The 23,729-nt window shown below is 40.6% G+C and overlaps 1 protein-coding gene across 3 annotated transcripts in view; it reads right to left on the bottom strand.

Annotated features, from left to right (window-relative positions):
* FAM177B (family with sequence similarity 177 member B) overlaps positions 1–23,729 on the bottom strand; it is a 69,989-nt gene that overhangs the window by 31,092 nt on the left and 15,168 nt on the right. For 2 of the 3 annotated variants that reach the window (XR_007409145.1, XR_007409146.1), the window contains 2 exons: positions 7,999–8,253; positions 4,222–4,319 (listed from right to left, as the gene is read on the bottom strand). The gene's annotated coding sequence lies outside the window, so the exon portion shown is untranslated. The remainder of the gene's footprint in view (positions 1–4,221; positions 4,320–7,998; positions 8,254–23,729) is intronic. The other variant, XR_007409147.1, reaches the window with a different exon arrangement.

Below are 23,729 nucleotides of genomic sequence, written 5' to 3'. Positions count from 1 at the left end.
TATTCCTCTCACAAATATTTATTGAATGTCCACTGTATATATTAGCCAAGGTTCTCTGTTCAGAGAAACAGAACCAGTAGAATATAAGTAGAGAGATAAACAGATCTAGATAGATATCTATATATAAAGAAACACAGAGGCAGAGAGAAATCAATTATAAAGGAATAGCTCATGTGATTGTGGAGGCTGGCAAGTCTGAAATTTGCAGGCAGAATGGAGACCCAAGAAAGAGAGAATGTGATAGTCTTGAGTCTAAAGACAGTCTAAAGGCAAAATTCATTCCTTCCTGGGGGACTTTAGTCTGTCCTCTTAAGGTCTTCAACTGGTTAGATGAGGCCCACAGATAAAATAAAGAGCAATCTCCTACTCAAAGTCTACTGACTTAAATTCTAATCACATCTAAAAAAATACCTTCACAGAAACATCTGGACTGGTGTTTGACCATGGGCACCACACCTAGACAAACTGATGCATAAAACTAACCATCATGCTTACTGCATGCCAGGCACTGAAGACAGAAGTGGGCAAGGCTGACAGACCTACGACCTTCAGTAGCACAAGAATACAGATTCACAGAGCAAAGTTGAATTAATACAAGATAGAGAGCAAACATATATACAGACATGGAATGTGAAGAGAGCAGGACTTAGGAGATGCAGTAAGGAAAACTTGGCCTCAAGGTCACTGATGTGGGATGGGTGTGTTGCTGTTCACTTGGGTTATTAAAAGTTGACTTTCACACAGTGCATACACATATGGTAAAGTACATGCACGGAAAATGCTCAAAGAGTAGCCACCTCTCCTGACTACATCTCCATCTTCTTCCATTTCCATCTTTTTGTAAGACTCACTGAGAAAATAGACCAAAATGCATACCTTTGTGGAAGTGCCATTCAACTTAACTACCAAGACTTGGCCACTTGGCCAGCTTTTTTCTGGTGACAGGCCCAGTGAATTCCAACCATTGCCCTGAATTGCATGCTGTGCATTTTGCTTCACTAGAATCACATATGTGACTTTGCATGACTGTCAGTCCCTTTTACAGAGCATGTTAGCCTCATATGACTTGAAAGTGATCTTTGTAATTACATAATCGCCACAAACCTTCCCTGGATATATCATAATCCACTTATGATCCAGAAGGAAATACAAGTGTTATGTTAAACAATTGTTGAGCAACAGAGAATTACTCAAGAGTCAAGAGAGTTCTGAGAGGAACAAGGGTTTGTCTGAGTAATCTGATGATGTCAAGACCCTGCAAGTCCCAGAGCTGAGAGGAGGTGATTCCACTGGCTGGGCTTAGCTATGTTAAGTCCCAGGCACTCCAACCTTTATGTCTTATGTTGTCCCTCTGTGATCCTGTATTTTCTCTTTCCTCCAACTGTTAAGCTGAGTTCTCAGATTTATTTCATAAGACTTCACCTACTGTTCCTCTAGTCCCTCACCGTGGTAACTTTCTTCAGATTTCCTAACAACTGTTTCAGCTTTTCGCTCACCAGGGACTATATACGACTCACTTACACACAATAATTCAACGCAAAGAACACAAGCTCTTGCTCTTGATAAATATCTTTTAGGGACAGAACACTGATCCTTGGAGAAAAGGGGAAGAAATAGATATATTTTATATAGATTTTTTAAAGATTTTATTTACTTATCAGAGAGAGAGAGAGAGCACAAGCAGGGGCAGAAGCAGAGTCAGAGGGACAAGTAGACTCCCCACTGAGCAGGGAGCCCAATTCCCAGGACCCTGGAATCATGACCTGAGCCAAAGGCAGATGCTTAACCAACTGAGCCACCCAGGTGCCCTTATGTTGATTTTTAAATAGAATATTGATTCTGTTCCATAAAATAAGTTTGTAGGCAAACTCTTTTTAAATCACAAAATTATTTTACATCTTTAATTCTAAAAACTTTTTCCTCCTCATATTACCATCATCTTAAAAATATTTAATTAATATGATGCCTTGGCACCTTTGTAAATTTAAACATTGTATATTATCATCCAGGTAATAAAGCAGTCAGTGGGAATGTCAGCAGGGAGAAATATTGTTTAGAAGTCCCTGAAGAGACTCACATCACACTCCAGGTGACAATGGTATAGAGCCTAAGCTGCAGAATTCAATATACACAGGTGCTTCAAAACGTTATTAAGAGTTAAATACGACAGATCTTGAGGGCATCACAATTAATTAAGTGAAATAAGTCAGAGAAAGACAAATACCATATGATTTCACTCATATGTGGAATCTAAAAACAAAAAAAAGAAAAAACAAAACAAAAAAGGAGCCACAGATACAGAGAATGGATAGGTGGTAGTTGGGGAGGGGTGATGGGCACAATGGGTGTAGGGGTTCAAAAAGTACAAATAAATAAGTCCTGGGGATGTAATGTACAGCATGGTGACTGTAGTTAACAATACTGAACTGTATATTTGAAAATGGCTAGGAGAAGAGATCTTAAAAGTTTTCATCATAAGAAAAAGAATTCTGGGGGCAGCCCAGGTGGCTCAGTGGTTTAGCATCGCCTTCAGTCCAGGGTGTGATCCTGGAGACCTGAGATCGAGTCTCGTGTCGGGCTCCCTGCATGGAGCCTGCTTCTCCCTCCCTCCCTCCCTCCCTCTCTTTCTCAGAATAATGTCTGTCTGTCTGTCTCTGTCTCTCATGAATAAATAAATAAAATCTTTTTTTAAAAAAAGAAAAAGAATTCTGTGCACTATGTGAGGTAATGGATTATTACTACAGTGATCATTTCACAATATATACAAATATCAAATCATTATGTTGTACTCCTGAAACTAATATAATGTTATATGTCAATTATGCCTCATTTTTTAAAAAAGTTAAATCTAAAAGTGTAACTGAAGTTACAATTGCTAGTTCTATCCAAGGACGATTCTAGTGAAAGACCCCTTTGGTGGATAGTTCCAGTACATTTTTTTCCTTGGCAAGATAAATAGCATTTATTTGTACTTCTAAATTAAGAAGACAAAAATTGAAAGATTGGGTGCCTGGGTGGCTCAGTAGGTTGTGTCTGCCTTCAGCATAGGTCATGATCTCAGGGTCCTGGCATTGAATCCTGCATCAGCTCCCAGCTCAGCTAGGAGTCTGCTTCTTCCTCTCCCCACCACCCCGTCCCTCCCCCAATTCATGCTCTCTCCCTCTCTCTCAAATAAATAAATAAATAAATAAATAAATAAATAAATAAATCTTTTTAAAAATTGAAAGATTCCTGGGCCAAAAGCACTGGGAGCATCAGATTTTATGATTATTTCTCCCACAATACAATTATTCAAACATTGACATTATAGCTTCTGGATTTTTTTCTTTCTTTCTTGCACTTTTATTTTGTTCATTTGTTATTGTACCCTTGTTGGTGCTTAGCAGACTGTTCCACCTTATGACTGTTTAAAATATATTTGTTGAAAGCAGGAAACCACACATGTTGGAGAGGATGTGGAGAAAGGGGAACCCTCCTGCACTGTTGGTGGGAATGTGAACTGGTGCAGCCACTCTGGAAAACTGTGTGGAGGTTCCTCAAGGAGTTAAAAATAGACCTGCCCTACGACCCAGCAATTGCACTGCTGGGGATTTACCCCAAAGATACAGATGCAGTGAAACGCCAGGACACCTGCACCCCGATGTTCATGGTAGCAATGTCCACAATAGCCAAACTGTGGAAGGAGCCTTGGTGTCCATCGAAAGATGAATGGATGAAGAAGCTGTGGTTTATGTATACAATGGGATGTTACTCAGCCATTAAAAATGACAAATACCCACCATTTGCTTCGACGTGGATGGAACCGGAGGGTATGATGCTGAGTGAAATAAGTCAATCAGAGAAAGACAAACATTATATGGTCTCATTCATTTGGGGAATATAAAAAATAGTGAAAGGGAATAAAGGGGAAAGGAGAAAAAATATGTGGGAAATATCAGAAAGGGAGACAGAACATGAGAGACTCCTAACTCTGGGAAACGAACTAGGGGTGGTGGAAGGGGAGGAGGGCGGGGGGTGGGGGTGACTGGGTGACAGACCCTGAGGGGAGCACTTGATGGGATGAGCACTGGGTGTTATTCTATATGTTGGCAAATTGAATACCAATAAAAAATAAATTTATAAAAATAATAAAATAATAAAATAAAAGATATTTGTTGAATTCAAATTTAATACAGACATGGAATTTTCCAACTAGTTACTATAACATAGGCTACTACCTACTGAGAAGGTTCTGTGTCCCAGGCACTGCCCCAGAGAGATGGTTGGTTTGTGTACTCATAAGCGTCAGTAATAGGAATGATTGATGAAGATCCGATTGCCTGAAAGGGGAAAGGAATAGTACAACTTTTTATAGTTGGAAAATCTTTTGAAAAAGTAAGAAATTGTTTCCTCATTTATAATAGGGAAATTCCAGAAAAATCTAAAATGTACAATAATAAATTATATAGTGGAAATGTCTGCAGCCATTAAAATCCATTAATTCATTTAACAAATATTCTGAGAGCCTCTATGTACATGGAAATGTATTCAGAAAATTGTTAGGTGATAAAGAAGTTTATTTTTTAAAAAGATTTTATTTATTGACTCACAAAAGACAGAGAGAGGCAGAGACACAGGCAGAGGGAGAAGCAGTCTCCCTGTGGGGAGCCCAATGCGGGACTCAATCTCTGGACTCCAGGATCATGCCCTGAGCCACGCTCAACCACTGAGCCACCCAGGTGTCCCAATAAATGAAGTTTATATACTATAAATAGTACATACAAATTTAGATATATATATATTCTTATTTTTAGTAGATTTATGCAGAAGTAAGAGTAATGTATCATGATATCTACAATATTTTCAAAAGATTCAGCCAAAAGTATGCCTGTGTGTGTGTACATGTGCATAACAGAGAAAGTGAAAGGGACAAAATATTAACAACCAGTGAAGCTAGGTGAAAGGTATACAAGTGTTCATTATACTATTCCTTCAGCTCTTTTTAAGTTTGAGAATTCAAAAAAAAATTACAGAAAAACATATTCTCTCCAGCGATTTATCTATGTGCCACAGTTGGGCCACAAATTTAACTTTTATTAATCAAACCAAAAAGGAAAATGTAGATAGGCAAATCATAGAGCTTATGAAATAAAACAGATTGTTAAGAACAAAAAATATACTCAGTATTACAATGAGGCAGTTTTTATGGGGGAGTCCTTTCAATGAGGATACTGTGTTATAAAAACAATATCCTTCATGGCACCTTTAGGCTAACTGCAATAGGATCTCTATTCTCAGGAGCCCATTCATTGTGATCTGGTTCCTCATCTTTCACTAACAAGGTTTATTACCATGATGAGAGTCTATAATCACGTGTGAAATCAGGACAACTGTTACAATACCAAAGAAGGTAGAAGAAATGATAATTTATTGGTTAGAAAAAAAATCCCAAATGAAAAAGTATAAGAACACTAAGTGAGATCCTACAACCTCTCCCTGGCTTCCAGCACCTTAATAGTCTCTCAGGAGAAATGAACAAAAATGGAAGACTCTTCACTATTAAATGGGAATCATCATCAAGATTCTTGATGTAGAAACATGAGATCCTAAGGTGATTTATCTAGGAAATCTACTAGTATCCCATCCTTAGTAACAGGAGAGATACAGTTTACCAACTAAATTCCATATAATATCTCAATTGCCCTTAAGGATTCCTAGGTGAAAAAAAACAAAAACAAAAAACGTTCTATTCATTCTTCCTAAACACTCAATTTATTAAGTCCATGGTTCCATGAAACTTTGCTTTTCCTTTTGGCTAGAACGTTTCCATTGGAAATCTGTGAGTCCAGGACAAGACCACAGGATTTCTATCACTGAGTCTCAACCTCACTGAGACAGTGGCAACCAAGATATTATGTTACCTCAAAATAATGGCAAGATATGAAGATGAGATGGAATGCCATGATCAATTCCTTATGAAGCATGAGAAGGCTATTTGCACTAGGCTGGACCATAGTACAAATACCTCACTAGTCAAGACCCTAACTTGTTAGCCCATTTAGGGGCAAGATTGTCACCTGTATCCTAGTATCCTAAGAATAGCTGTGACTAGGTCTGGGGCTTGTCTCCTACCTCCATCCTTAGTACATTTATTGTCACACTACCATTTCTACGGAGCCCCCCTTTTTGCTTTTTCTTTAACCTTTCTAGTAAAAGCTCCTCTGCTTTTCCTTTTCACTTCCGTTCATTTTAGCCTAGGCAAAAATTCCAAAGAGTTAGTTTGATTCCTTATCCAACCAACCAGCACATACACAAAACTTGCTAAGTCATGACTTAAGGAAATAGGGCAGAAATTACTTCAGAGTAGTAGAGCTGGAAAAAAAAAAGAATAGTAGAGCTGTTTGGGGGTTTGTGTGTGTGTGTGACTTTAGTATGGTTAACCTCATACGAGAAAATTCAACAGGGACTTAGCAGCCTAAGTCCTAGTCATTTCCATATAATTAGTATATATTGCATTTATATAAGCTTATTAGATATATATTCATTTATTAATGAGTATTTTTCAGAAGTCACACTTCCACATATCTGCAATTGGAAGTTCACATCACCCTAAACACCTTTTCTGAACTTCTCTATGGAAAAGAAAATAAAAACTTCTAAATAGTTTTAGAAAATATTCTAAAAACTCAAAATTATAACAGCTGCCCAAGATTAGCTTCTTTCTCTAATAAATATTAATGATTTTCATTTAACTTCTGAACAGAAATTTTGAATGATTTGAGTTCATAGCAAATTTTGAGATGATTTGAGTTTATAGCAACCTTATAACTTTGTTAAAAAATAAAGAGAAAGAGGTTACGGTATAACGCTGTAAGTCTGAGGCAATTTTTTCCTGAATTAGTTAATTGTCTCAACATTCTCCCATTCAGTTGGCAGATTCTCTGGTAAATCTGTGACTACACCTACTCAAGCAGTAGCAGAATCTAAGTATATTTAAAATGTTTGATCTATTTAAGAGGCTCTCTTGGAGACTTCTGGAGATTGGGGCATTCCCCTTATTTCACATTTCTGTATATTTGTCATCTAATTCTCTGGAATTTTCAAATTGTTTATTTCTGCAAGAAGCAGTATAGTTTAGTTTCTAAGAAGTCATGTTCTGGTGCCAGAGAGCCGAAGTTCAAATCCCAGCTTGGCCATTTCCTGGCTCTGTGACCTTAGCCATGTTATCTGCCCTCACCATGTTTGGTTTTCTCATCTGTACATTGAAGGTGATAATATCTCGGTCTAAATAAGCTAATACACTGAAGATGTTCAAAATGGTACCTGCCATGAGTAATCAGAAGGGTACCTGTGTTACTAAGTGTTCACTATTATTTCAGCCACACTTCTGTATACCCAATCCATTTGTGATCCTGATTCAGTATTGTTTAGTGTTTTTTTAAAAAAAAAAAAGTTTCATATGAAACCAAGTGTTGGTTCTCAAGCTCCTTGGGAGCATTCCAGGTGTAATCTGAAACTGGCCCCTATGTTCGGAGGGCAGGGAGAGACCCAAGAAACATGCAGCCCCTCCAGGATGGTAGGTGGCAGTTTTAATAAGCAAGGGAATTTACATATGAGGCTAATCTTGGATGACCTCCCCACACCCACCCACCAAATCTTAAACGTTTATAGAGAGGCCTTAACTGGGGTTAGTCGGGTATACTGGCCAGATACTCTCAACACCACATTGCTAACTCAAGGCTGTGTCCTTGGAGCAGCCTCTGGGAGTGGGCAAGGCAAAGGGCAGTCGTGACCCAAGGACAGGGGAGAGGGTGAGGAGCCTCTGATTGCCCAGAACCAGCTCACAGGTCAGCTGGCGATCACAACCCCTCAATGACCTCTCCAACACCATGGTGATCTTCAAAGTTGGCAAGCTCATTTGTGTTTCCAATTGATATCACGTCAGAGTTCATTGAGAATCTCTACATTATTTCTTTTGCAAAAATGGAGTTGTACCATACATATTCTTTTGTGACATACCTATTCATTATTTCAGCGAGTCACCCATACTTGACACTTGTGCTGTTCCAGATTAATCCCCCATTATTGTTCTGACCTAGGTTCAACTCTTTCTTTTTGGGTGGTGTGAGGTCTTTTCTGAGCAGAAGTTTAGGGCTGGTTGATTTGTTCAGCTTCCAGTTCATTACCCAGTTTGGGGTCACCGTTCATTGATTTCAGTTCCACTTTGTTACCCTTTGTCCTACTTCCAACACCTGATTCTTTGATTGGCTGAATCTGTAAAGTACATGGAAAACTATAAGTCCAATACTTCCTATTTTTGTCCTACTGGCAGAGGTTTATTTATGGGCACAACACTTCTCAGGATACCTCCTCATTCCAGACACTTCACAATTCCTCTCCACCCCACCACCTCTAGTTCAAGTCCACTATTTTCTGAGAATTGCTGTTTATGAATTCATTCGAAAAAGAAGGCTAGGATATACTACTTTAGCTGCTTCGAAAAAGCACCACAAAGTTGTGGCTGGATAGACAGCTTCCAGGCATCTGAGTCTGAATGGCCAGTGGGGAGTAAGGGCTGCGATCGCGTTCTGCATTGGGCTCCCCACAGGAATCTTGCTTCTCCCTCTGCCTGTATCTCTGCCTCTCTCTGTGTGTCTCTCATGGAATAAATAAATAAAATCTTAAAGAAAAATAAATGCCATGGGTGAAGCGGGTCAAAGGTACAAACTTTTAGTCACAAGACAAATAAGTCCTGGGGATGTAATGACATGGTGACTACTGTTACTACTGTTGTATATTTGAAATTTGCTAAGAGGGTAAACCTTTAAAATTCTCACCACAAAAAGACTGTAACAATGTGTGGTGATGGATGTTAACAAGGCTTATTGGGATCATCTCGCAACATATGCAAAAATCAAATCATCAAAATGCACACCTGAAAATACCATAATGTTATATGTCCATCATACTTCAGTTAAAAAAAGGAAAAAAAAAAAAAAGGCAGAGGCCTCAGCACCCCTGGTTTGTACACACAACTTCCCCTGGTTTTTTTTTTTAATTTTTATTTATTTATGATAATCACAGAGAGAGAGAGAGAGAGGCAGAGACATAGGCAGAGGGAGAAGCAGGCTCCATGCACCGGGAGCCCGACGTGGGATTCGATCCCGGGTCTCCAGAATCGCGCCCTGGGCCAAAGGCAGGCGCCAAACCGCTGTGCCACCCAGGGATCCCCTTCCCCTGGTTTAAGACATTTTCAATAAAAGATAATGCTTCTCACTCATAAATAAGAAGTATTTAAATGTAACTTTGACAAGATAAATTCCATTGTGCCATGTGGTTGGTCATCAGGATCCCTCGTGTTTTCATAATTTCTTTCTTTTGTGCACTTTTTTGATAATTTTATTCATCTAAAAAAGGAATGTTTTTATGTTTAAATAAGTTATAGCAAAAGTCTGTACAGTAGTTGATATATCCTAAGTAGTTTTCAGCTGCCCTGTCTCAATTCCCCAAAAACAGAAGCAGTGGGAGGCGTCTCCACCTACATAGTGGCTGAAAGCCTCACACTCCAAAGCCAAACTGATGGGTTCAAATCCCAGTATTTCCCCTTATTACATGTGAGATCCGGCAAGTTGCCTCAACCCACCGAGTTTCCATGTCCTCCTCTGTGACACATGGATGCCAGTCCCCACCCCACAGGGGAGTCAGGAGGATGAAATGAGTAAAGCATGTGTGACACATCTTAGCACAACACCTTGCATTAGGTGCTGTTAAGATTACTATGCTCTTTCTGATTCATTCCTATTCTACCAAGGAGGTCAGAAATGGAAGTTAGATCTTGATTTTGAGAAATACTGTGCACGAAGCAGAGACAGCAGGGCAACAGAAGCCCCTCAGCCTCATGTAATATGCCTGAAAGCTTATCCAAGCCAACGTGACAAATCCTCAAAGAAAATACTTTTAAACTTCCTTAAACTCTCCAAACCTGCACTCAGAGGAGTGACCACATAGTTTTCTGAAACCAAGTGCCTCCTGAATAGCGATAGTGCTTCAGCACCCTGAATATGCCTGTTAAAAATGTTAATTTTGTTGGGATGCCTAGGTGGCTTAGTGGTTGACAGTCTGCCTTTGGCTCAGGGTGTGATCCCAGAGTCCCAGGATTGAGTCCCTACATTGGGCTCCCTGCATGGAGCCTGCTTCTTCCTCTGCCTGTGTCTCTGCCTCTCTCTGTGTCATGAATAAATAAGTAAAATCTTTAAAAAAAAAAAAAAAAAAAAAAGTTTGTTTCCTTGATGTTGTTCTTTTTAACTATTTTTAAAAAATTTTTTTAAAGATTTTATTTATTCATTTGACAGAGAGAGAGAGAGAGAGAACGAGCACAAGCAGGGGGAACAGCAGCCAGAGGGAGAGGGAGAAGCAGGCTTCCCACTAAGCAGGGAGCCCAATATAGGACTTGATCCCAGGACCCTGGGACCATGACCTGAGCCAAAGACAGATGCTCAGCTGACTGAAGCCACCCAGATGCTGCCTCCCTGATGTTGTATGAAAGTAAAAAAACCAAAATTTTGTAAACTGACCAAAAATAGAATTTTTATTATGCATGAAGACATGGATCAAGGTCCATACATGCCTTTTCCATTCCAAAGGGCTCTGGGCCTGGCAGCAGCAGCGTGTGAGTCCTGGGACAGGCTACGGGATATTCTGCTACCCGTGGTTCCTCTAGACATTTTAGGCACTGTAGGGTGAAGAGGCGACCCCAGGCACTCCATCCTCCATATGGACTCTGGGATCTGTCTTTTCAGGATGAATAACCTATCAGACTCCACTAGGAAGCCCTAACCAAATATACAGTCAGAAGTATGCATTGCTGAGAATGGCTCAGTCCACTCCAGGGAGACCCCCTCATAATTAGTGGATTCTTTCATAGGACATGAAATAACCTCTGAAATACCCTCTCCTTCTCCTCCGACACCCTCCAACAGGGAACTGTACCCAGTGGAAGCTCAACACACACTTCTGCCCAAGTATCTCCTGTTGGGTAGGCCATGCCCAAGGAGAAGAAGTAAGAAGTCAGATTATAAGCTTAGTACTTTTGACATGTGGTTTTCCCAAAATCTTCGAAGGAGTTTGTTTCAAAATAATGATACGTATAAATATGAAACAATTTGAAACATGAACTAATTACAGTCTATATCATGTCCTTTAGGTGCCCAGAAGCCTGAACATCCCTTCATGTTTGAGATAATGAAACAGGTACATGCAGTTGCCTGGCCTAAGGCACCACAGTTAGGAGGGATTAAGAACCAGGAACACCCCAAGTAGATCTTGTGATTTGAATCACAGCTGCACTCTCTGTTTCCAAGGACTTAAAGGAAATCCTTAGAAAATTGGTGACTCTAGGGATGCAGGAGGTGGGGATACCAGCTGCCTTGCACCATCTGCCACAAGGCAGCTTCACAGTCAAGCAATGACACCAGGGCATCACAGGCCCCCCGTTTCCCCAGCTGATTGGAATTTAAGTGGGTGGCTCATAGCTTAATACCCCAGCTGGATCTAATTCAAAGCGTGACTAGGTCCTTATATTCTCAGAAAATCCTTCCCTTAGTTGGTTAAGGCATTCTGTTTAATTAGCAGACAAAACCAGTTGAAGCCTGCACCTACTCTGCACCCCCAAGAAGCACTGTGCTAGCAGTGTTCTCCACTTATGCAATTTCATTCCCCGTCTATTCATTCATCAGCACAACAAACATTTATTGAGCTCCAGGCACTGTCCTAAGCATTAGGGATCCAACAAGGGACAAGAAAGCCAAAGTTCCTGCCCTCATGGAGCTATATAGCCTAGGGGGTCACAGATACTAAACAGACAGAAAAATATAATGCCAAGGAGGGGAAAGACCAGAAAGAAAAATAAAGTGAGGGAAAGGAATGCAAAGTGACCAGGGGTGGGGGGTGGTGAGGTGCTGCTTTTCAAATAGAATGATCAAGGAAGGACCCTCGAGGGAGAACCTTTCAACAGAGACTTGAATGAGGGCAAGGAGCCAACTACGGTGAGCAACTTGGGTGTCTTCTGGATACGTGTAAACACCCAAACAATTTTGCAGCAAAAATTGAAACATACCATACCTGCTTTCTTGTAAACTTCTATAATTTATTCCAGGAACCTGACAGTTGGGGGACTTTGGTTTGTTTCAACATATTGGAATTTATAAAAAAAAAATCCTGATCAGAAATTAATTATCTATGAGATGGTAGATAAGGAATACTTTAGATAACTAAAAAGTCTAAAGGCTGGGAAAGATGTTGATGGTACATCCAAACATCGCTATCATGTGGACCGGTTTGCTCCTAGCCAGTTACTGCACGTCATCCAGAAGACTCCTTTATAGCACCTGTGGGTTCCTCTGCTGTTGCTTCACACCCATAAGCACCACCATCACCTCCGTGATCGATTATCGCCTAGAGACAGTATTACTCTATGAGCCAGTTCAATACACACGAAGTGATTCCAGGTCTATTCTTCTTAGCACTAGAAAAAGCATCTGAGTAAGACACATCATCTGCCCCCCCCCTTTTTTAAGATTTTATCCATTTATTCTTGAGAGACAGAGAGAGAGAGAGAGAGAGGGAGGGAGAGACACAAGCAGAGGGAGAAGCAGGCTCCATGCAGGGAGCCCGACGTGGGACTCGATCCTGGGACTCCAGGATCACACCCTGGGCCGAAGGCAGGTGCTCAACCGCTGAGCCACCCGGGCTGCCCTGGCTCCCCTCCTTAAACAGACACATCCCTCACTGAAGATAACACACAGCTGGAGCCTTCCTAACCCCAGGACGTTCTACTTCTACCCTCTGTCCTCAGGTGGTCCAGTGTTCCATCCACTCCCTGACACACCCTTTACTACTCATCAAATCCCAGTCTCAAAAACTTGAGAAGATGAACTAGACACATGGCACAAGAAGTACTGAATTCCCACGGGAACCTAATCCACACTACGACCTAGTACAAGGGGCAGGGTATGAGCTGAAAGAAGAGTCGTGGGAGCCTGGCCACAGCATCCTTCCTTAATGAATCATGGCTTTTCAGGGAAGCCAGGGCTCTGCTGTACCAGGGTTGGAAAGCCTAAAATAAGACAGATACTTTCTGCTCATCTCTTTAAGTGGGCCAACTCACTGGGCTGTCACCCCAACCTCTCCACTCGCCGTGTCGATTCCCACCTATACTTATCCCTTGGCCCTTACGTATAGCCCCTGGCCCATCTCCATGGTTGCCTCATGTGCCCACTTGCTTGGGTGACCTTCAAAATTCCCTTCCAGTTATTTTAGATGTTAGCTTTGTAGTAAAGTTTTATTCTGTTCACTCTCCCCAACCCCTCCACCACCAAAAAAAAAAAAAAAAAAAAAGTGCAAAACTTTATTAAACACACCCATCTGATATCTTTTCAGGTGAGGACAGCCTCAGTTCAACTAAACATACAAACCTTTGCAAAGTTGAAAACAAATGTATAAATAATATAAACCAGAGTAATAAATATTTCCGTAGGTGTGCCGAATATGCATGGTCATCGTCAGGTAATTTGTATAAAAGCTTTCTCCCTTCTTTTCCCAGAATGGGGATGTCTGTGAAATGTGAAACTGAAGAATTTGTTCCAAATCGGAAAGAGAGCTGGAGAGAGAAAAACAGGGAGCAGCAGGTGGGTAGAAAAGGCATCGTTGGAATCTTTCTGGAAACTTGTTTTTTGTTTTTAAAGATTTTATTTATTTATTCATGAGACACAGAGAGAGAGAGAGAGAGGCAGAGACACAGGCAGAGGGAGAAGCAGGCTCCACCGCAGGGAGCCCGACGTGGGACTTGACCCCAAGTCCCCAGGATCAGGCCACCCGGGCTGCCCTGGAAACTTGTTTTTATTGCTAAAACAGGCACACCGCTTCCACCTGGTGGCATAATTGTGAGTCACAGGGGCAGTTTTCCAAGGTAACCAAGTCCCTTTTGCAGCTGTATTTGCAAAATTAAGATTATGAAACTCGCCCTATTATGCCGTCTCGTGTGATCTTTCTTTTTTTTATTTATTTATTTTTTATTGGAGTTCAATTTGCCAACATATAGCATAACACCCAGTGCTCTCCAAGACAAACCTATAGAGCAGATGAGTAGCAGCAACGCCTATGGACAAAAACGGGGACAAGACAGGGCCGACCCAGAATTTTCTGAGACGACGGAATGTTATAAACTCATTCCCTGGATCAGGAACTTCTGCTTCTTCCATCGTGTTAGGTTCAGTGTCAGGCAGATCTCTCAAGAAGCCCGAATGAATACCCAGACTGATGGCAGGACCGAAGGGGTGAGCTGAGGCAAAGCAAACATCCATGTGGACACTTCCAGCAAAATGCTTGCTAGAGACACCGTGATTATGTGGACTTTATATAAGCAAATAAGTCACGTAATTTCCAAGGAAAGCCAATTAATTTTTTATCAGCTATTCTTAGTTCCATTGTTGTGTGTGCATGAGAAAGAGAGAGACAGAGAGAGAACAAACTGAAGTCAGGAGCTAGAGACAGATGAACCAGGACTGGAGCCCGGTCTCCCCACCCAGGGCCTGGCTGACTCAGCACCTGGTAATTCCAGGTGCCACCAGCCCAGAAGGGCAGTGCTGGATCCCATATGGGCCTTCCCCTTCTGGACAGGGAGGTAATTGTGTGGGAGGACTTCAGAGCCCTGTGCACCAGATCTGCAAAGCCAGAGGGTCAGGAGCATCCCCCCAGGTGGTTGCTGCTGTTAGTAAAGGACAGAGACCATGTCTTTTTTTCCTCTTTTTTAGCCCTACCATCCAGAAAAGTAAGTAGCACATAGCATGTGCTATGAACATTTACTTGGTGAGTGAAAAAAAAAATTCCAACCATAAGGGTTTTAGAAGAAGCAGGATTATGATCACTAAGCAGATGAAACAGGGTGAACCCCACTGAGTAAAGTTAAATTTGGGACACATCCTTTAAAATGCTCTCTCTGCCATGTATAATTAGTGAATACTGAATACCCCTTTGACAGGTAGGAAGGCTACACAGTTGCTCCAAAATAAGGCCATGATCTAGGTATTTTTATAAAGTGACAAGAATATTTCTTTTTTTTTTTAAGAATATTTCTTTTCACTGCTGACAACTGTTTGCATTTTTCCCTTGTGAAGTTAACCTAATCTCGTACCTTGTCATTTTCTTTCTCCTGCAGAGGTAATCCTCTGTCTATAAATGTATACAATCATAATCCCATGAGCTTCACAAAGACAGCTCAACAGTTTTGACGGAGTAACATAATATTTAATAGCTCAAGGGGTAGCTGACAAAGAAGTAATTAAGAGAAACAGATTTCACAAGCAGATAGGACGTCTTTCTGTAGCACAGTTTGCTAACTACAAAGGTAGGACTTAAATCTAGAGATAAATATCCGAGATAATTAGTTCCTGGGCCCTTGCAAAAATAAGCTAAAAATAAATTTGAGCTTAAAACCTGCTGAATGTAATTAACGTCAGTTAAATCTCAGTGGCCTTCCTTCTAGCTTTTTGTCATTTTAGAAAAGCTGGCATTAAAAGACAATCAGAAAATGCTAGAGTATGTTCAAGTTTAGAGCATGGAATTTTTTCAATATTTGTGATTACTGGTTTACAATATTCCAGACACCATCCTCGGCCCTGGGGCACGAAGATGAATGAGATAGATAATGGCCACTGCTCTCAAGACATTTACAATCTAGGGCAAATGAGCTTGTGATTCTATTTTTATAATAACGATTCAAAATTGAGGAACTCTGTATGAGCACAGATCTCTGGAAGTTTATTCCGTAGCACCTAGCAGGTCTCATTAAACCATTCCAGATGTCTATGCTCATTACTCTTGGCGAGAGCTGTGATAAACTAAATGTCTACTGGAACACTATTAATAATATGTACCTTTAATAATTAATAAAAACCATCAAAAAGAAAATCAACATCTAATAGATGGCCAGTGTAAACACGATCAAAGCATTCATTAGTCCCGTATCAAATGATTAAAAGTTGATGTATTAGGAGCCAAACTACAAAATCCCCTTAAAATTTTCTGGGAGAGCTCACAAAATCTGTGGGATCTTTGAAGTCTAGCCACATTCCATTATGGGAGGATGATTTGAGAGAAAAGATTCATTTTTCTTAGCAGGACTCTTATATCTGTAGCCATTTAGGTGTCCACAGCAACATAAAAATGCCTCATTTATAGTTTCTTTACTAACTGTAAGGTCCCCCCTGCCTAATGCAAGTCTCCAGGTCATGTTAGTGGATTAGACTTGATTTTTAGGCCATTGCTGCTTTTTCCTTTCCTCTCAAAGCAAAAATACCCCCACAAAAGATCATGGACATAGAGTCTGTGATAATAGTACAGACATACGATCATGCTGGTATTAGGACTTCAGTGAAGTAAAAGGCAACCTATTCCAAGCATTCATCTCAATACAGCAGGAAGCCAGCAGATCTGCTGCTGTGACAACTACAGGCAAAGCAAAATGGCTCAAAATGGCCCAAATGGCTCAAAATGGTGCATACTGTCCAAGCAGTTTCCACTCTTGCTTCTGGCCTTTCCTCTCTTGCCAAGTCCTGGCTCTCCCTATGGGAGGTAACTAACAGTGAGGTAATTGACAGTATAAAGGTTACAAAAAAAAGGAAGGATTTCAAAGTCCAATTTCACTCTTGACTCTAGAAAAATGCAGGTTGAAAATATTTCAGAAACACATCAAGGTGGCCGCTAATGAAGATTGACAACTTCTTGGACACCCCCCCACCCCTGCAAAAAAAGCAAAAACAAAAAGCATATAAAGTAAAAGGAAGGAAATACTTTTTTAAAATTTTATAACACAGGAAAAAGAAAACACAACAAGATGACAGAAGAAACAGATTTATATAAATTAAGGTAAATGAATTAAAACATTACAGTAAAACAAAACAAAACAAAACAAAAACCCTCCCTTATGTTGGGTTAAAATGTGAAATCAAACTCCAGTTGTTTAAAGGAGTCATATTTAAGACGAAGTGGCCCATATAGCAACTTCTTACTAGACACATCACCAGAAGCAAGGGAAACAAAAGCAAAAATGAACTATTGGGACTTCATCAAGATAAAAAGCTTCCACTCATGGGACCCTGAGTGGCTCAGTAGGTTAAGTGTCCTTCGGGTCAGGTCATGATCCCCGTGTCCCGGAGTCGAGCCCCACATTGGGCTCCTGCTCAGCGAGGAGCGTGCTTCTCCCTCTCCCTCTGCTGCTCCCCCTGCTTGTGCTCTCTATCAAATAAATATAAATAAATAAATAAATAAATAAATAAATAAATAAATAAATAAATCAATCTTAAAAGAGAGAGAGAGACACTTGGTGGCTTAGTGGTTGAGAATCTGCCTTTGGCTCAGGTCATAATCCCAGGGTCCTGGGATCAAGCCCTGCATCAGGATCCCTGCAGGGAGCCTTCTCTCTCTGCCTCTCTCTGTGTCTCTCATGAATAAATAAATAAAATATTTGAAAAAAATTTAAAAATTTAAAAAGCTTCTACTCAGATAAGGAAACAATCAACAAAACTGAAAGGCAACCTACAGAATGGGAGGCGATATTTGCAAATGATGTACCCAACAGAGTTAGTATCTGAAATCTAAATAGAACATATCAAACTCAACACCCAAAAATCCCCAAATAATCCAGTTAAGGAATGGGCAGAAGACATGAATAGACATGTTCCCAAAGAAGACATCCAGATCACTAACAGACATATAAAAAAAAAATGTTCAACATCACCCATCATCAGGGAAATACAATCAAAACCACGATGAGATACCACTTCACACCTGTCAGAATGGCTAAAATTAACATCAAAGTAAACAACCGATGTTGGCGAGGATGCAGAGAAAGGTGGGAATGCAAGCTGATGCAGCCACTCTGGAAAACAGTATGAAGGTTCCTCAAAAAGTTAAAAATTGAACTATCTTACAATCCAGCAATTGCACTACTATTTACCCAAAGGATACAAAAATACAGATTTGAGGGGGTACATGCACCCCAATATTTATAGCAGCATTGTCAACAGTAGCGAAACTATGAAAAGAGCCTGAATGTCCATCCACTGATGAATGGATAAAGAAGATGTGGTCTCTCTCTATATATAATGGAATATTAGTCAGCCATCAAAAAGAATAAAATCTTGCCATTTGCAATGCAATGGATGGAGCTAGAGTGTATTATGCTAAGTGAAATAAGTCAGAGTCATCAGTTGCCAACCACCAAAGTAATAATTGATTTAGGTAGGTGTTAAAGAAGGACATGCGGTAAGGGCAATATTGTTTCTTGATCTGGGTTTTGTTTTAATGGGTGTGTTTAATTATGAAAATGTATTGAGCTGATATATGTGTACTTTTTTCAAGACAAAAATTTCAGTAATGCCCTTGCTAGCAAGGACATAGAACATGGACATCCTGAGTCTTGTTGGTACTAAGATAACATAGTATGACTTTAAATAAAGAATTGGGGCAAATCTGTTCCAAAAATGTCCATCAATCCAGTAATCTATTCCTAGGGCATTACCTACAGAGACACGTGTGTGAAATTGTTGCCTAAAAGGATAGTCATCTGGGCATTGTTTGTGAGAGTAAAAGCTTGGAAGCAGCTGTTGCTCTGCACCGCTGTCCCTTTAAATCTATCCCGTCAACTGGAACTTGAATGAAATCTCAGACAAATCTCAAAGTTTTTCTGGTCACTCTCAGCCCTTAACAAATAGATTCGCTCATCAGATTCACTCATAACATTTCCAGACCAACTGAATATCAAAGCTTTAATGAATCATCCAGTTTTAAGTCCCAAGTTGAGCTTCTCTTGGAAGTTGGCCTCATTAGTCCTAGGGTAATACAACCCCCTCACCTGTGAAAGAAGTGAAAGCAAGTGACAGAGCAAATGTGCAGTGTGTAGAGTATGTTAACATTTGTGAAAGAACAAAGGGAAAACATAAAGTTATGTATGAATTGTCATTACCCAAAATATTGGTAATAGTAGTTGTCTCCAGAGAGGAGAACCAGGTGTCTTATACCTTTCTATACCTTCTAAACTGTCTACCATGTATGTCCATTGCCTAGTCAAAAAACAAATTGGATAAAGAAAGAGATTCATACTATATTGTTGAGCAGAAATGACATAACATTACAATCCTATTTTTATAAACCACTTACATGTGGATTTTAAGCAAGAATTTGATTTTATTCTCCACTCTATGTATTTCTGTATTGTTTTAATTTTTCAATGAGCTCATGGTTTATCGATATAAAAGATATTTCTGGTTATAAAGTATGTAAATAAGCACATTTTGAAGTTAAGGGAAGCTGTTTAGGGTCAGTTTTCTGCTCTACAGGGTGCATTTGGATTGACAAAATACGTAGTATAAAAACAAAGCCAGCTACAACTAAATATGTAGCCTGTTATTATGCATACAACGTACAGCTCCACTTAATCTGATTAACAAATCATTGTGTCATGCCACTTTTACTGAAGATGATTCATAGTGTTCTCAAACACTTTTAAAATCAGACATTTCTGTTTCTGGAATACAAGTTAATCAACCACTTAGAATGTTTTCCTCTGTTTCTCAGCTGCTCAGTAGGACCACAACCTCTAATGGTTCACCAAACACAGTCTATACTGGTGAAAAGGTCCCAGCCATGAGGAAATCACAATAAAAGCATAATCGTCAGGATCCAGACATTAGAATTAGAAGTCTAAGCATAGCTGCAATTGAAATGCCTATGAAATCCCATATTGTATCATCCCGTCTAAAGCAAGGATAAGCAGGGCTGTGCTTAAGGAAACAAATAATAAGACAAAATTTTGTATGATTGCAGAATAAAAAACATTTTTAACTGTGGTATGCATTGTGTATAGTCAGAGGATTTAAGCCTGGTTGCCTCAGATAAATTCTTCTGAAGTCACTCCTACTTCACAAATCTACTGCAAGCGAAGATGTAGTTTGTCCAGACTCAACAGGCTTCTAACTATTTCTACGACACAGATAAAGGAAGTTTTCTTAAGTCCACAGTAGCTTTTCTTCTGAGATTCAAGGACACTGGCAAACACTAATTTCAGAATCAACCAATAATGATATATTCATTAAATAAATGGTATGCATACAGGTAAGTTTACTGCTCTAAGGCTCTTTCAAGATGTTTAAACATAGAGAACACCTAAAACCATAGCCCTTGCAGTCTTCTGATCTAATGGGATAGATAAAAACATACTAAAAAAAATTTTAGTCCAAATATAAAAGACACTTATTTAGGAGAAACTATATGAAATATGGATATCTGTAACTGTGAGCACCTTCTATTAAAGAAGAATTTGGGGGAGTTGTGTTTTTTTAATTTTAGATTTTGATTTATTCATGAGGGACACACAGAGAGAGAGAGAGAGAGAGAGAGGCAGAGACATAGGCAGAGGGAGAAGCAGGCTACCTGCAGGGAGCCTGATGTGGGACTCGATCCCGGACTCCAGGATCACAACCCGAGCTAAAGGCAGATGCTCAACCACTAAACCACCCAGGCGCCCCATGATAAAGAAGAATTTGGTGTAAGAGAATCTATCCTGAGGTTTAGCTCAAGGAATTCAGATATTGAATGAGCAGAAAGACTTGCTCATAAGCAAAATCTGTAGTTATTATGTTTTAATTAAATGAGCATTTATTATGGTCTCAATTTGCTCATGGAATAATGGTGTCATTATATAAAGATGATCATTTTCAAGACTCATGGCCTTTAGAGTGCCGAATAGAGAGTCTAAAACTTGAAAACAATCAAAACATCCTTAGGAAGGATAAATAAATAAATAAATAAATAAATAAATAAATAAATAAATAATCTAGACAATGTAATATTATTCGGCACTAAAAAGAAATGATCTATCAAGCCATGAAAATGCATAGAGGAAACTTAAGTTCTTATTAGTAAGTGAAAGGAGTTCATCTGAAAGCCTTCTTATTATGTGATTCCAACTACATGACTTTCAGAAAAGATACAACTATGGAGACAGTAAAAACATCAGTGGTTGTCAGAGGTTAGTGAAGCACAAGGGGTGAATAGGAGGAGCACAGAGGATTTTTAGGGCGATAAAACTATTCTGTGTGATACTGTAATGGTGGGGATCCTTATAAGTTTATCCAAACCCATAGAATGTAAAACAAAAGTGAATCTTAACACCAACTGTGGCCTTTGAATAACGATGTGCTGATGTAGGTGCATCAATTGTAAAAAAAGTACCACTCTGGTTGAGGGGGTGGTAATGGGGGAGGCTGTGCATGTGTAGGGGCAGGAAGTATGTGGGAAATCTTTGTACCTTCTGATCAATTTTTCTATGAACCTAAAAGTCCTCCAAAAAACTAAAGTGTATTTAAATAAAAATTTAAATATAGGTAAATATATATCTGTTGACTAAAAGATGCCCTAGGATATGTAGCCATTCCAAAATGATAAAATTAGCATGTTTACAAGCCTGTTGTTTTTTTAAATAAAAATTTATTATTTTAGAGAGAGAGAGCACAGTGGGGAGGGGCAGAGGGAGAGAAAGAATCTCAAGCAGACTCCCCCTGCCATGGAGCCATAGGCTGGCTTGATCCAACAACTCCCCTTCCTCCCAGATCATGACCCGACTAGAAATCAAGACTCTGTTGTTAATCTACTGAGCCATCCAGGCTCCCCTACAGGGTTCGTTTTTCATCTTTTCCTGTTTCGCCACTTCTGTTCTCCTCAACAAGGGTCGGGATTTTTGCAGGAGTTCTTTCTCTGAGATCCAAGTCACCAAACAGTGGTAGGGCCTGGACTACACAAGGATACTCTCCAGTAAGAGACATCGGGGAGCTGTGATTGCTGGACAAGCCCTGGACCCCATCAGGCAGCCAGTCCAAAGGCAGACTGACAGTTGCCAGTATTAAGGTGCTTTCAGGGGTGGGATCTCTCTGCCCAGGGGGCTGTGCAGGTGGTCCAGGCCAGCTGCCCTCTGCAGAGTGGCAGGGCAGGTACTGCACATGTGCCAACTGCTCACCTCTGGGAAGCCAGACACCTGGAAGGTGGCAGGTTCCTGGAGAGGCCAGTCGCTGGAGCCAGCTGTCACGGATAGGAGGCATCTGCCTAATTCTAAGCTGTCACCTACACAAGTGTGTATATTCCCCCTGGAGGGAAGAGCTGGGGAAAACACGGCGGCCCTGCCAGGTGAGTCACAAGGATGGTTGGGACATCCTCCAATTAGAGACACCTGGGAGCCTTGATTGCTGGAGAACCCTGGAAACCCATTGGGCAGCCCGTCCAAATGGAGGCTGACTGTTGCCATATTAATCTGCCACTTCAGAAATATTTTCCCATCAGGGCACCTGGGTGTCCCAGTCGGTTGAGTGTGGGACTCTTGATTTGCCTCAGGTAGTGATCTCAGTGTCCTGGGATCAAGCCCTGCCTTGAGCTCTGCACATAGCTTGGAGTCTGCTTGAGATTCTCTCTCTCCCTCTCCCTCTGCCCTCCCCACCACCACGCACACACTCACTTGCTCGCTAGCTCTCTCGTCCTCTCTCAAAGTAAATTAAAAATCGTCAAAGAAAAAAAAAGAAAGGAAAGAAGGAAGGAAGGAAGGAAGGAAGGAAGGAAGGAAGGAAGGAAGGAAGGAAAGGAAAAGAGAAAGAAAAGAAAAGAAAAGGAAAGGAAAGGAAAGGAAAGGAAAGAAAGAAAGAAAGAAAGAAAGAAAGAAAGAAAGAAAGAAAGAAAGAAAGAAAGAAAAGAAAAGAAAAGAAAAGAAAAAAAGAAAAGAAAGAAAGAAAAGAAAAGAAAGGAAAAGAAAAGAAAGAAAAGAAAAGAAAAGAAAAGAAAAGAAAAAAGAAAAGAAAAGAAAAGAAAAGATTTTCCCATCTTGGGCTCCCTCTGCCCTGAAGCCATACAGATGGTTGAGGGTCCTCTCAGAGCTCCTTGGGCTTGCAGAGCCCAGTTCAGCCCAAAGTCAGCAGATAAAGTGCAGATTGCTCATGCGTGCATCAGGATAGCCAGGGACAGAGAACAGAGCAGATGTAGGGAGAGGCCAGGCCAAGGAACAGGCTATTTGGAGTACCTAGCATCTACTTAATTCCAAGCCTTATCTTACACAAATATGCCCATTTCCACTGACAGCAGAGCTGGAGGACACTGGACTGCCTTGCCAGGGTGGGGCCAAGCTGACTGGTTGGGGTATCCTCTGATAAGAGATAGCAAGGAGCACTGGTTGCTGGAGAGGCCCCTGCTCCAGGGGGCCTGGTGGGAGAGAGAAATTTGTGTTTGGTGTCCCAGCACAGCTCTGGAGCAAGGGGTAAGAAGAGCCATTCAGTGCCCTGCTTCTGGGCTAGGACCCATTTTAAGAGCAGAGTCACAGTTGTGAGCTCTTGGGAATAAGCACACATCTGCCAATATCCAAGCTCACACTACACAAAGGCTCCTGTTCTCTCTAAAGCCAGATATGGAGAGAATTCTGAAGCCTTTTTTGGAGGGCCTGAGTTGTCCTTGAATGAGACACCTGGGAGCTCTTTTTGTTTAGTGCTAACCTTGGTCCCTATTAGCAGCACTTTTATTTTTTTTTAAGATTTTATTTATTTATTCATGAAAGACACAGAGAGAGAAAGGCAGAGACGTAGGCAGAGGGAGAAGCAGGCTTCAGGCAGGGAGGCAGGGACTCGATCCTGAGACTGCAGATTATGCCCTGGCCAGGGGCA

Source organism: Canis lupus, chromosome 38 (genome assembly GCF_003254725.2).
Source record: "Canis lupus dingo isolate Sandy chromosome 38, ASM325472v2, whole genome shotgun sequence".
NCBI classification, from domain to species: Eukaryota; Metazoa; Chordata; class Mammalia; order Carnivora; family Canidae; genus Canis; species Canis lupus.
The sequence above is the reverse complement of the archived record's forward strand: the minus strand, read 5'-3'. Positions and strand labels throughout refer to the sequence as shown.